This window comes from Meriones unguiculatus, chromosome 18 (assembly GCF_030254825.1).
Source record: "Meriones unguiculatus strain TT.TT164.6M chromosome 18, Bangor_MerUng_6.1, whole genome shotgun sequence".
NCBI lineage: Eukaryota > Metazoa > Chordata > Mammalia > Rodentia > Muridae > Meriones > Meriones unguiculatus.
The window spans coordinates 52408766-52422154 of record NC_083365.1 but is presented as its reverse complement, the minus strand read 5'-3'; the positions used below and the strand labels follow the sequence as shown (position 1 = coordinate 52422154).

Genomic DNA, 13389 nt, shown 5'->3' with positions numbered 1-13389 from the left:
TAGTGCCACCCTCTTAGAGTGTAGGAATTTTTCACTGAACTAGATTTCCACACTGACCCCCACATGCAAACTGTCTCTAACTGAATTCTCTTCAACCTTCCCACTCCATGTGAATTCTTCCATTCCTGTCCCAATCTGCTTCCAATCTATATGCAAAATCTATTCTATTTCTATGAATTTGAGATACCTGTATTGAGAATTCTCTGTTTAGATCTGTACCCCATTTTTAATTGGATGTTTTGTTTTGTTTTTATATCTAATTTCTTCAATTCTTTATATGTTTTAGACATTAGGTCTTTATAGGATGTTGAGTTGGTAAAAATATATTCTCATTTTGTAGGCTTCCTCTTTTTCTGATTGATGGTTTTCTTTGCCTTGCAGAAGATTTTAAGTTTCATGAGTTTCTATGTATTGATTGCTGATCTTAGTTCTTAAGCTATTTGGTGATTTGTTCAAAGAGATATTTCCTGTGCCAATGTGTTCAAGGCTGTTCCCCACTTTCTCTTTGATTAGTTTCATTGTGTCATTTTGAGGTCTTTTATTTACTTGGACTTGAGTTTTGTGCAGGATGATAAATGTGGATCTATTTGCATTCTTCTACATGCAGACATCTAATTTGACCAGAACAATTTGTTGAAGATTTTTTCTTCTTTTTTTTTTTCAGTCTGTATTTCTGGATTCTTTATAAAAAATCAGATGTCCATAGGTTTATGAATTTATGTCTGGGACTTCAATTTCATTGATCAAGGTTTTTGTTTTTATGCCAATACCTTTTTGATGGGTACTCTGTTGGATCTGTTGGTTGCTTTTGGTAAGATGACCATTTTTACTATGCTAATCTTACTGCTCCATGAGGATAAGAAATCTTTACATCTTCTTTTTTAAATATTAGTTTTATTTTTTTCACAATTTACTCATTATATATCCTGAACAGCCCCTTTCCCACTCTCCCTCCCTCTTCCCCTCATTCCCTTCTCTTAGTACAATAAAAGGAGGAGTTCTCCACTATTACCATCTGCCCATGGCTTGTTAAGTCTCATCAGGACTGCTTAGATCCTCTTTCTACATGGCCAGGCAAGGCTGCATCATCAGGAGCAAGTGATCAAGTGATTAAAGAGCAGTCAACTGAGTTCATGATAAAGGCAGCCTCTGTTCCCCTCACTCAGTGATCCACACGTAGACTGAGCTGCCAATCAGCCACATCTGAGCAGGGAGTCTAGATGCTCTCCATGGGTAATTCATTTGTATATCAGACCACTGGGCTCAGATCTTTTAGTTTTGTTAGTTTGTTTGTGTGGCTCCTTTCCCCTCCATACCCCTTTATCCCCTCCTCTCTCTTCGTCCATAAGACACCTTGCGTTTTGCCCAAATATTGGCTGTGAGTCTCAGCGTATGCTTCGATACCCTGTTGAATGAATCATTTCAGAGGAACCTCTATAATAGGTTCCCAACCTGTTTCCTCTCTTCCACCACTTCTGGTGTCTATCCTGTTTGCCATTTTGAATGAGATTTAATCATCCTTCCTAGGGTCCTCCTGAGTGTTGAGCTTTTTTAGGTCTGTAGATTGCTATCCTATATACACCACATCTGTCTTTCTGTTTCTGGGTTATGTCACTAAGGATGATCTCATCTAGTTAAATCCATTTGCCTGCAATTTTCATGATTTCCTTGTTTTTAATAGCAGAGTAGTATTCCATTGTGTATATGTACCACAATTTCTGTACACATTCCTCTGATGAGGGTACATCTGGGTTCTTTCCAGGTTCTAGCTATTACAAATCTCCCCCAGGGACAAGCTTCCCAATAAGTTATCAAATCAAATATGTGTGTGTGAATATATATGCATATGTATATGTATTTATATATACATATATATATGCATCTCTGTGTGTGTATATACATAATAGATGTGTTTCTGTGGGTATTGTCTGTGTATGTGTGTTTGTGACTTACAATAATAATCTGAGAGTTGAAGCTGAAAGAGAGCATTGGATTATAAGAGAATGAAATAAAATGCAATGGTGCATAACCCAGGAGCCAATAAATAAACTGATTCACTAATTAGAAAACTGCAGATTGTATTTTCACAGTAAGTTTTTCAATATTTTTAAACAATAGACTGATTTAATATTGAAAAACAAACACCCAGGATCAGGAAAAAGGTCCATGGCAGAAATAGATACTAAGGCAGGAAAGTCATGGCTCCAAACACTAAGATGCACTATCATACCCTACAATAATAATAATAACAATCTAAATGCCATGAATCATCTGAAGGAATGGGCGGGCATGGGAGCGTTAGCAGGCCTTCTGGTGTTGGTCTCCTTGGTTTGCCTGTGGTGTATATGCAAGATTAGAGTCTCACAACAGCGTAATGCAGCCATGACCATTCATGCCTTTACAGCCATTGAAGCAGGACAGTCTCCCCAAGCATGGTTGGCTACCATAAAAAGCTAAAATGTTACGCTCAGGATGCGAGGCTAAGCACTGCACTCAGGGTCAGCCGCTTTGGACCCAGAGAAGAGCATGTCTGATTGCATGCGGGTTGATGCCCCAGGTCCCGCCTCTGAGAAAAAGGTATCAGACGGGTCTGATGCTCTTTGGGTGGATGACACCTAAATGAACATCAGTACAAAGTCCCAATTTATTTCTAATATCAGAGATCAGACCTCTACTCTTGCCTGATGCATCTAAAACAAAAAGGGGGAACTGTAGAGAGCTGCGTAATGCCATGCCTTAAAGATGGAGCTGGTTTCTGCCTTCCACCTTCCCGATGGTGAGTGCTCTCTGTCATGAACAACTCCACATTTGGCTAAGGCCGAGGATCTGGCTTGCTTCCATGTATGTGGACCTATCTGCATTGCCCACGTGGCATGCTGGGGTTGGCTACCCAGAGGCTATTTAAGCTGTGGGCTGGCTTTTCCCAGGGTCAGATGATTGTTCAAGGTTCCTGAATAAACTGCATTGAAAAAAAAAATCTAAATGAAACCCTAGACATACTTCTCAAATGAAGCAGACAAACAATGAGATTTTGTTAAAAATGATTTTGTTGAAAATTAAAAAAAAACACACACTGTATTTCAAAATTGAATCTTTTGTTTCATAGTTGCAGGTTAGTAAGTATAAAAGATGCTTAGAAAACTTCAAATATTTTTAAATTTCAGCACATAGCTAATAGAGCCTACAGATTGTTGTTATCAAAAAGAAAATGTATTCAAAGACAGATTAATCACATTGTAATAATATTTTATAAAACAGTTAGAATTTAGCTATGTTATATAACATAGTTATGATAGACTTATATGATAGACATAGTTAAAAAGTGAGCAGTTAAACTACATTCAGACAATTAATTTTGTATCACTTATTTCAATGGTATATTTAAAACATATAAATAACTGAAATATTCAAAAACAGAAAATATATTTAAATAATGAGGAAAATAACTTAATAGAGAATTCCCTGAAGTACTTTGACACATTATTCATATATTACTATAAAAATACTAGAGACCATTGCTGTATACAGCCCACAGCATAGATATGGATAAACAATAAGAGCCATTGCTATTGAGCTACAGGCTTGAAAGTGAAATGGAGTTATTGGTCTTATCCCCTCTCCTTCGTGTGCCTCTGAAGGCTCCCTTGTTTTCAGAACAAGATCAGCCCTGAGCATCTTCCACAAGTCTGCTTGAGGTTAAAGACAGTCACTGAAGGGTGAGAGTCCTGAGTATTCCAGAACGCTGGCCTCTGTAACTGCACCATCTCTAGAAAAGGCTACATCCTGTTCTCTCAGCAGCTGCTCAGCCTTTCTCCAACACCTTGTCTGTTTCCTCAGAAACCCACACTATGGCAGCCTTATTTGTGGTGATGGACATGACGAGTTGTGGACAGACTTGAAAAACATGCCCACGATTTTTCAGTACAGATGAAGATGCATCACTATAAGAACTCATATTTGAACTGTACCCTGATGAGCAACATGAACCAGAAAAGATACGACCTAAAGAATATTGTAAAACCTAAACCCTTGCCTTCCCAGTTTGGACACTGCTTTGAAACAACACATGATTGCAAACCACAACAGCAAAAGGCCACAGTCAACCCATAGATTTACATGTGAGCCTCATTGGTCTGGACTTCAACCTGACCTGCATCCTCCTCAATACAAATGCACAGAAAAGTCAACTTGTATGTTACTCAATGCCTTAACCCACTCATTACTCTGGATGTATATGTGATCCAAACATGGACCAATTTTAGGATCCAGGCATGAAAGAAAGAAAAAGTAGATTTAAATTTTTCTTTTCTGGAGTGGACTGTATAAAGGAGTACATTCTCAGCAGCCTTGTTCTTGACATAACTACTGTCTAAACAAACCACAGGGCACCTAAAGTAATCTCTACTTGTGTTTATTCTAACTGTCCTTATCAATTTTCACCTAAGAACAACTGGACACGTATGTATATACAGACTCCTGGAGGCTGTATATACAGACTCTCTCTCTCTTATATATATGAGAAGGGCCTACGTTTATAATTTTCTGATCCCATTTCTGTTGTGTCTATGTGATTTCAGGGATAAACACTCTGTTGTGGATAATCACTTAGGGGCCTTGTCCCTGGCCTAACAGTTATTCTTTACTTCTCATTCCCTGTCTAAAGGCTTTGTGGCCTTTCTCTGTTAGCAGTCTGTTGATATCGTCATTGCTCATGCATTGTTTGGGCAAACATTCTAGGAGACACAGCCTCACCGAATGCATCCTGGTAGCCTGGCTCTTACAATGTTTAAGCTCCCTTTTCTTCCTGTATAGTTAATATAATATTCTATTTTACTTGAGTGGTGGATTCAAAGCATTTTTATTAGAAATACTGCATTTCGATTTAATACATAGTAAATACTAATTCGTTGTTTAAAAATAATATTAGAATCATTGTATTGAAAACTAGAAAATGTATTCTAGCTTTATTTACTGCCTGGCATAAAAGAAGTTACTGACACATGTAAGTTTATTTCTTTAAAAGACTATGCTAAAATGAAGACAGTGATTGCAATACAAGAAGCCCTGTAAAATGGAAATGACATAGATTGTAGAGTACAAACTCTAACTTCTTTACTTTTTTGTTTTCTTTTATTCAAAAGAGATTCTTTTTATCACTTCTTTATTAAGAAGAACTTTCTATATAAGTTCTCTTTGCCTCATTGAGAATGTTTCTTCTGTCATCAAAGAAAAAGCATGCATTTAGTTTAAAAAACGAATACTACTCCCGACCATTCTCTCTGGGAGTCTAACTTTTGATGAGCAGTATGTGATTCTAACAAACAAAGACACATCCCTTGTGTGGATAATAAGCAGAGATAGTATAAAGACTTCTATAATATAATTCTGAGAAATAGGACAAAGGAAGGGGTTTGGATGAGAGCTGCAAATGTAGTTCAGTGTAGTCACTCACTAGCTCTGTTAATTGATTTAAATCCTATTCAGTATTCTTTTGTAGCTCCAAGATAAATTTAATAGTACTGATTTTCTCATCACATGTTTATAATTGATAAATAATAGTTGCAGTATGATATCACAAAGCATTTTAACATTGGAAAAAAGAATGTGACAATATTGAGAACAGTACACAAGATATTAAATTTTGGTTATTTCAAAAAATTGAATGTGATAAATAAAACCACTGAACTTACTATATAAAGTGTTTTAATTAGAATTAATTTTCAAGTAATATGGCAATTAACCTGAGTACATCCATAAAAAGCTGTCTTTTCAGGTATCGGATGGTCTGATGCTCTTTGGGTGGATGACACCTAAATGAACATCTGTACAAAGTCCCAATTTATTTCTAATATCAGAGATCAGACCTCTACTCTTGCCTGATGCGTCTAAAACAAATGGGGGAACTGTAGAGAGCTGCGGAATGCTATGCCTTAAAGATGGAGCTGGTTTCCGCCTTCCACCTTCCCGACGGTGAGTGCTCTCTGTCACGAACAACTCCACATTTGGCTAAGGCCGAGGATCTGACTTGCTTCCATGTATGTGGACCTATCTGCATTGCCCCCGTGGCACGCCTGGGTTGGCTACCCAGAGGCTATTTAAGCTGTGGGCTGGCTTTCCCCAGGGTCCGAGGATTGTTCAATGTTCCTGAATAAACTGCATTGAAAAAAAAAAAAAAAAAACAATCAAGTAAAGTTCTCAAAATAAAAAATTAACAGATGAAAAAAAAAAAGCTGTCTTTTCAGTTAAATCTTTGAAATTTACAGCATATATATGGAAAAGCATTAAACATCTCTAATAAGTACATTATATAATTTCTATGCTCTGTGTTTTTTCCATATTAAATGCTGTGGTATCATTGTACATAAATGTGAGTGTCCAGAAAGAATTTGTTCACATTCAAAAGCCATTTGACCAGTCAGAATTGTGCCCTACAGGAGCCACCTGTCGCTCTTATTCATCTGTTTCTAGTTGATGATGGTCCTGACACCTTATCTCCTATCTATGTATTAATCAATCAATCAATCAACCTCTCTAGCTACTTATCATCTATGTACCATTGTATCTAACTACTCAATTATCATCTCTCTACCTATTACCTATTTATGCATCTATCTCTCTATCATGTATCCATTCATTATCTATCACCCGTTCATCTCTCATTTATTTATCTAACTATCATAATATCTATCTATCTATTGTCTGTTTGTCTGTCTGTCTATCTATCTCTCTCTCTGTCATCTATCTATATAGGGTTTTGGTGCTGTGGTGGAACTTAGGCCATTGTTAATACTAGGAAGTCACCTGACACTGAGCCACATTTCAGTCTTTGTCCTATGTTTTTGTTATTTTCGTAGTGGTTCTTATTTTTCTTGTGGACCATGAAGAGAATGACAGACATATTACATGAACAATCCCTGTATATGCAAACCACCTCCAGGCCTCAAGGGTTGGTCATGATCATCATTTTAACTAAAAGAAAATCGAGACAGAGAGGGGTCAAAAAAAAAAAAATAACACAGGCATGAGATTTACAGAGAAGAATTTTCTCCAGCTCTGACTTCAATCTGTGACTGCTTCTCTGCATGATTGCTTATATTTTTTCTAGTTGACGAGTTTTTACAAGTCACTGATTCAGCTGATTGGTTCATTTAACACTTGTTGAATGCTTAGTATTACTTTCCAGCTGGCAATGGTTTCTCTTTGCGTTTTTTTCAGGAGAAAGTAAAATAAGGTTTGACCAGGACAATAGAGACTTGCAAGACTCATTTCTAAAGCGGAAGCTCAGTGAGTGCCTGCCTCTGAAATGTGTGGCCTTCCATGGAACATAGCCATCGATAAGTTTGCCTGAAGTTATACTAAGAATGAATTCCAATATAAGAAGTCTTGTGGGATGTGTCTTTCTCCGTACGGTTTTCCTAAAGTCCAAGAATCAACCATTCTGCAGCAAATGGGACATTTTTTTCTCTGTAGGAACTACTTTATACTGATTTAGCAGGTAACTCAACAGCATGGAACTTATTTTTAGGTTTTAATTCTGTCCACATAAAATTCATGTGTTGGAACCCAGACTCCAGGATGATAGTGTCTCAGGGTAGGACTATTTGGAAATGAATAAATACAGAAAAGAAGGCAAACAGGGCAAGCAGCAGTTTCTTCCAAGCTCTAGCATCTTCAGCTTGGATCCACAACTGATTTTTCATATCTGTTTCTTTGTCAGTCGCATTTATCTTTGACACAGAGTTATGGATCATGACATCTATTACTATAGGCAAGCTTTAGCCTATTTGTGATTATGTGTAGCATATAGTAGGCAATCCCTAAATGCTTACTGTTTTATGGCTTAGCCTATCCTGAAAGGAACTTTGAATGAAAAGCTAACAGGAGTATGGGAATAGAGAATCCTCATTTAATCCTTTTCATAGGATTTTTTTTAAATAAAATGTAAAAGTTACTTGTTTGATTTTAAAATAAAATTAAGACAAATGTAAAAAAAAAATATATTCATTTTAGGGATTGTGACTTTTATTTAGGCTTCACTGTACCTGAAATTCAGAAGCAACCTAAGAGATACATTCTTAGTTGGTCATAGGGGTTTTCCAGAGAAGTTTAGCTGAAGTGTTAAGACATTCCTTGTATGTTGGCGAAACATATCACATGGGCAGGATCCTAAATGGAACAAAATGAAGGAATCCTGTTAACCTCAAGCATTCACATGCTTCCTGCCTGTAAATACAAATAATCAGCTACCTCACACCAACATCTCCACATCTCCCCCAACACAAGGAAATGTACTCTTCAACTGTGAACTGAAATCTTCTCTCCATGCCTTCAGTTTCTTTTATGAGATGTGCTGTGACAGACCAAACCCTTTAATTATTACAGAATTTGGTTTCAACTGCTAATCAATATAGACTATTGTATTTTTATTTCCTTTTTTTAAAAAAAATTGAACTCACAGTCAGTTTTCATTCTAGAACTTTCAATATAAGTGATATTATTATTTTTTTTTTCTACCAAAGGAAATGAAAAGGTCTTCATCTGAGACAAGTTTTTTAAGTTCCGTGGCAAAACAGAATGGAGAACTACATTTTTTTTATAGTTAAAGGATTAATTAATTGGCCAGGAATGTTTTTGCAAAACTGTTCTGACAAAAAAAAATAGTTATTAATTTGTTTTTAAAGAATTATAGTAATGCTGACAATGTGTTCTTTTGCATATGGGCTTTATTTGTTTACAATAAATTATATACAGCAAGAACAGTTATGAAATAATTGGCAAAGCCATATGTAAAATTACATTAAATATGTTTTGCTCATTTGTGTTTGGTAATATTGAAGAAAATACTATCTATCCTATTTAGGTGAGTCTAAAGATTTGTACATATTTCATTCTCTATCATATCTTTTATTTATCAACATAAAAACATTTTTCTATTCTCCCCGTGTGGAGCTCCTGTCCTCTCCAGGTCTTACTATCTTCTCCTTCTTTCATAAAATTCCCTGCACCCTGCCCAAAGTTTGGTGATGAGTCTCAGCATCTGCTTGGATACACTGCTGGGTAGTTTTTCAGGGGCCTCTGTGGTAGGCTTCTGTCCTGCTTCTTTGTTTTCTCCTTCTTCCAGTGTCCATCCATTTGTCTCTCTGAGTGAGGATTGATCATCTTACTCAGGGTCCTCCTTCGTGCTTAGCTTATTGAGGTGTACAGATTTTAGTATGGTTATCCTAGATGATATGTCTAATATCCACTTAAAAGTGAGTATATACCATTTGTGTTTTTCTGCTTCTGGGATACCTCGCTCAGGATGATCTTTTCTAGATCCCACCATTTGCCTGCAAATTTCATGATTTCCTTGTTTGTAATTGCTGAGTAGTATTCCATTGTGTAAATGTGCCACAATTTCTGTAATCTGGGCAAAGGGGTCTTTTCTGAGACTGATACTCTAACCACGTACCATTTGTGGATATAACCTAGAACCTTGCTTAGATGTAGCTCATGGCACGTCAGTATCCAAGTGGGTTTTCTAGAAAGGGAAACAGGGACTGTCTCTGACATAAACTCAGTGGCTGGCTCTTTGGTCACCTCCCTCTGAGGGGGCAGCAGTCTTGCTAGGCCACAAAGGAAGACAATGCAGCCAGCCCTGATGAGACCTAATAAGCTAGAGTAGGTGGAAGAGGAGGAGGATCTCCCCTATCTGTGGACTTCGAGAGGGGAATGGGAGGAGATAAGGGATGGAGGGTGAGATTGGGAGGGAATGAAGGAGGGGGCTACAGCTGGAATACAAAATGAATAAACTATAATCACTATAAAAATAAAAATTTAATAAAAAATATTGTGATTGAAAAAACATTTTTAAATGTATTGTAATTAAACAACAATTTGGAATGTTGAAAATAATCTTTCTAGACCTTACAACATTTTTTAGAATCTTAAACATATTAAGCCTAACTGAGAAGCTATAACTATCTAGTCTTCAACCCCATTAGAGACTTGAGAAGGAATAAAATTATTTCTAAAGTAGGAAGTACAGACCCAGTGGGACCCACAGGCAGGGAGTTCTGTTTTACTTTCTTCAGTTAGGTCCTAAACAATGCACAAACACTATTTCTTGAAATCTTAAGTAAACGAAAATAAAATGATATCTTGATGTTCTGGATGAATGCTGTAATATATGTGTAAATACGTTGTATACAGACATATGTATACTTATATACATGTCATTATTCAATAATAAAGCAAAAATATTTAAGACAAATTGATAAAGAGAAAATACATGAAGTTTTCAGTGAGTCTCAAACCAATCGATAGCATGCTCATTCCAGAAATGAAGACTGTGTTCTAAGACATTGAGTTTTATGTCCTGAAATATTGTTGGTACCCACTTACATTTGTAGAAAAAACATAAATTACAAATGATTTACACATCCTTTTCCACATCTTTGGTTATCACAAAAATCCATTTAACAGAGTTATGGTCAAAATACAGACTTTCTAATGAAATCAGCCATATTAAACTATAAAATTAATATGAAGATGACTTCCTAATTGTAGAAATCCTACTCACCTAGAAGCCTTTGGATTTGTGCACAGAGTCATCTGTTGAATAAGCCAAATCTGTCTCCATTGCCACTAGCTTTCCAGGTGATTACATACATCATGTAAGTGATACATTTTGTATACATCTTTTTTGAGGTATCATATTCTTTGTATATATGTCAAGAGAATTAATATTGCCCATGTGTTTCCATTTCTACTCATTTGACTTAACAAATACACAGAACAAGAAGGTGTAGTAATAATATGAACTATTGTGATGGTTCCAGTTATAGTAACATGATTGGAAATGCTATTAAAATACATTCAAGTATGGATTGTATGAGGTTGAAGTCTGTATTAGAAGAGGTCAAATAACAAGAATAAACATGACATGTTGAAGTGATACATTGCAACATTATGTTTATAATATTTTCCTGGGTACTAATCCTGCACTTCTTGAAAAGTTTACCAAAATGTTCATCTTGAATCAAGGACCTTTTTCTTGTGAGGCGAGCATAATAACCACTACACTACAGAAGCACCCGAAATGTTCATCTTGAAATGAAATTAATTTTTCAAGCACACATTTCTTTTACTTTTCTGACAAATATTGGAAATATTGTGATTCTTTTGGTACCTTAAATACCATTAAGATTAGACGAATCTTATGCTTTCCTTACACATTTGTTGAGGGGAAAAATGAATATCCTTGGTAAATTTCTATTATTATTGTCTTCTTATTATTGACTTCCTGACAAATAAGAGAACATTTAAATTTCATAAAGACTTTAAATGTGATATACATAATATGAATGTTTTGCTTGTGGTCAGGACGAGTTATAGGTGGAGTTTGGATGATGATATTTTAGACCCTGTATGTAAGTAGCATTCTGAGCACATCATTCCGTAGACACAGACAGAGAGAAAAGTTTTTTTTTGTTTGTTTGTTTTCCAAGGAAAGAGGCCAGAGAGACTGGAGAGAGCAGTGAAAACCTACTTAAGAAGTCACTGTTCCATGGTAGAGAGATTACATCCTCTGGAATGAGATGGATTTCCATTCAATTCCCAGCTCTGTCACTTTTCAGCTCCGTGGATGTGAGCAAATTACTCAGTGCTTGTGAAGTTCAATTTTCTCATTTATAAAATGTGATTAATAATGGCAGCCTCTTAGGAAGTTTATAAAGGCTAAATGAGAAATTCTGTGTAAATCCCTTAGCTCAATGCCGGGCACACATAGGTAAATTAATTAGGTCACAGGGTGAGCTGTTATGACAGAGATATAAAAAAAACACAGTACCTGAAACAGGCAACTATGAATTGCTATTTCCTGAGACAGTGTTGTGAACGAGGAGTCCAGGGAGACCCATAGCTCTGGCAGGAGGTAACTCAAGGTCAGACACAGGTTCCTTTTATATTATTGCACAGCTACAACTTTGAGAGTTATGTTGCAAGCAGGTGTGATGCTGGCCCATGTGTTGTATCAGTCAGAGCACCAACAATAAACACAGAATGCAACCCAATGGCATATTTTCAATGAGTCTGATTAAGAGACAATGTGAAGCAGGAAGGGCAGGGTCAAAGTAAGCAAAAGTAGTTGATTAAACATAAAGGAATGAGATACATGTGAACTATTAAGAAACCTGCCTTAATAAAGGAGGGCTGGTGTCCAGAATGTGGGGATCTATAAGGGGTTATGATTGATTATCTATTACCAAAATTGTTGGTCCTTGAATCCCAAGACAAACATATGGCTAGTAGTCAGGTCTCTATTATTTGCCCATTTTTGTTACTAATTTCAAGTGTTAATAATTTGTCTCCTGATTTCAGAGCCCCACTTCTTTCACTCACCTCAGGGGTAATGACTATGATACTCCCATCTTTGTGTTGATCAGAGTTGACAGTGTCTTGTAATTATTTCCATAAACAGACTATTTACTGCGAGGAATTACACTTTTATATCAGCTAAAGACTAAGAAATGACACATATTTGGAAGAAAACGAGAGTGTGTTGGTTTGGACTCAGAGAAGCGGAGGCACTAGAATTTTCCAATTAGTCTGTTAGGAACTTCCAGTTTTTACACACAGAAGATTCAGACTGCTTCAACTGGAAAAGGAGATGCCATACTAGTCTATTCTCTTTCTCACTTTTAAATGTTCCAGACACAATCCACGAGTTCCATCTGTCACCGTTTCTTTTTATTAGCACTTGTCATTTTAATAAGATGGGTATTTAATTAAGATTGTGATTCTGGAATTCAAAGCAGTAGCCTCTGAACTAAAACTCCAAGTTTTATTATCCACACAGATTATCTTTCAAGTTTTTTTTTAATTAGAAAGTTTTGTGACTGTCACATGAGTACCACATAGACATCATTTCAACCTTTCATCTCTGCACTGCAGCTCAGTCTTTCTCAAATTCATGATCTCTTCTTTTTAAAATATTATGGCTACATATATGTATAAATACATACTTATATATAAATACAGCCCACTGAGTCCTTTTTGTGTTGCTCATATATGTACATGTTTAGGGCTGGCCATTTAGTGTTGGACACCCTATTATTGGATTCACCTCCCCCTTTCCATAGCTCTTATTATTCCGTGTAACACTTTACCTAGAGAAGGGTGCTTGTAAGATTTCTGACATCCACACTGGCTTGGCTATTGGTGGTGTCATTATGTGGGTCTTATCTAGTTAACCATATTGTAGGGAGTTTTTGGGGTGCAGTTCCTCTCGTATATAGAAGGCAACGTCTTGCCTCAGGTGCCTGTCTGCTGACGTTTACAATCTTTTCACCCTGTCTTTGATGTTTCCTGAGCCTTAGGTGTACCAGTTGTGTCAGGATGCACCAAGTG

At 36.5% G+C, this 13389-nt stretch overlaps 1 pseudogene; it reads left to right on the top strand.

Annotated features, from left to right (window-relative positions):
• LOC110565839 (cilia- and flagella-associated protein 68-like) overlaps nucleotides 1–4262 on the top strand; it is a 116199-nt pseudogene extending 111937 nt beyond the window's left edge.
• Nucleotides 4263–13389: the final 9127 nt, after the last annotated feature.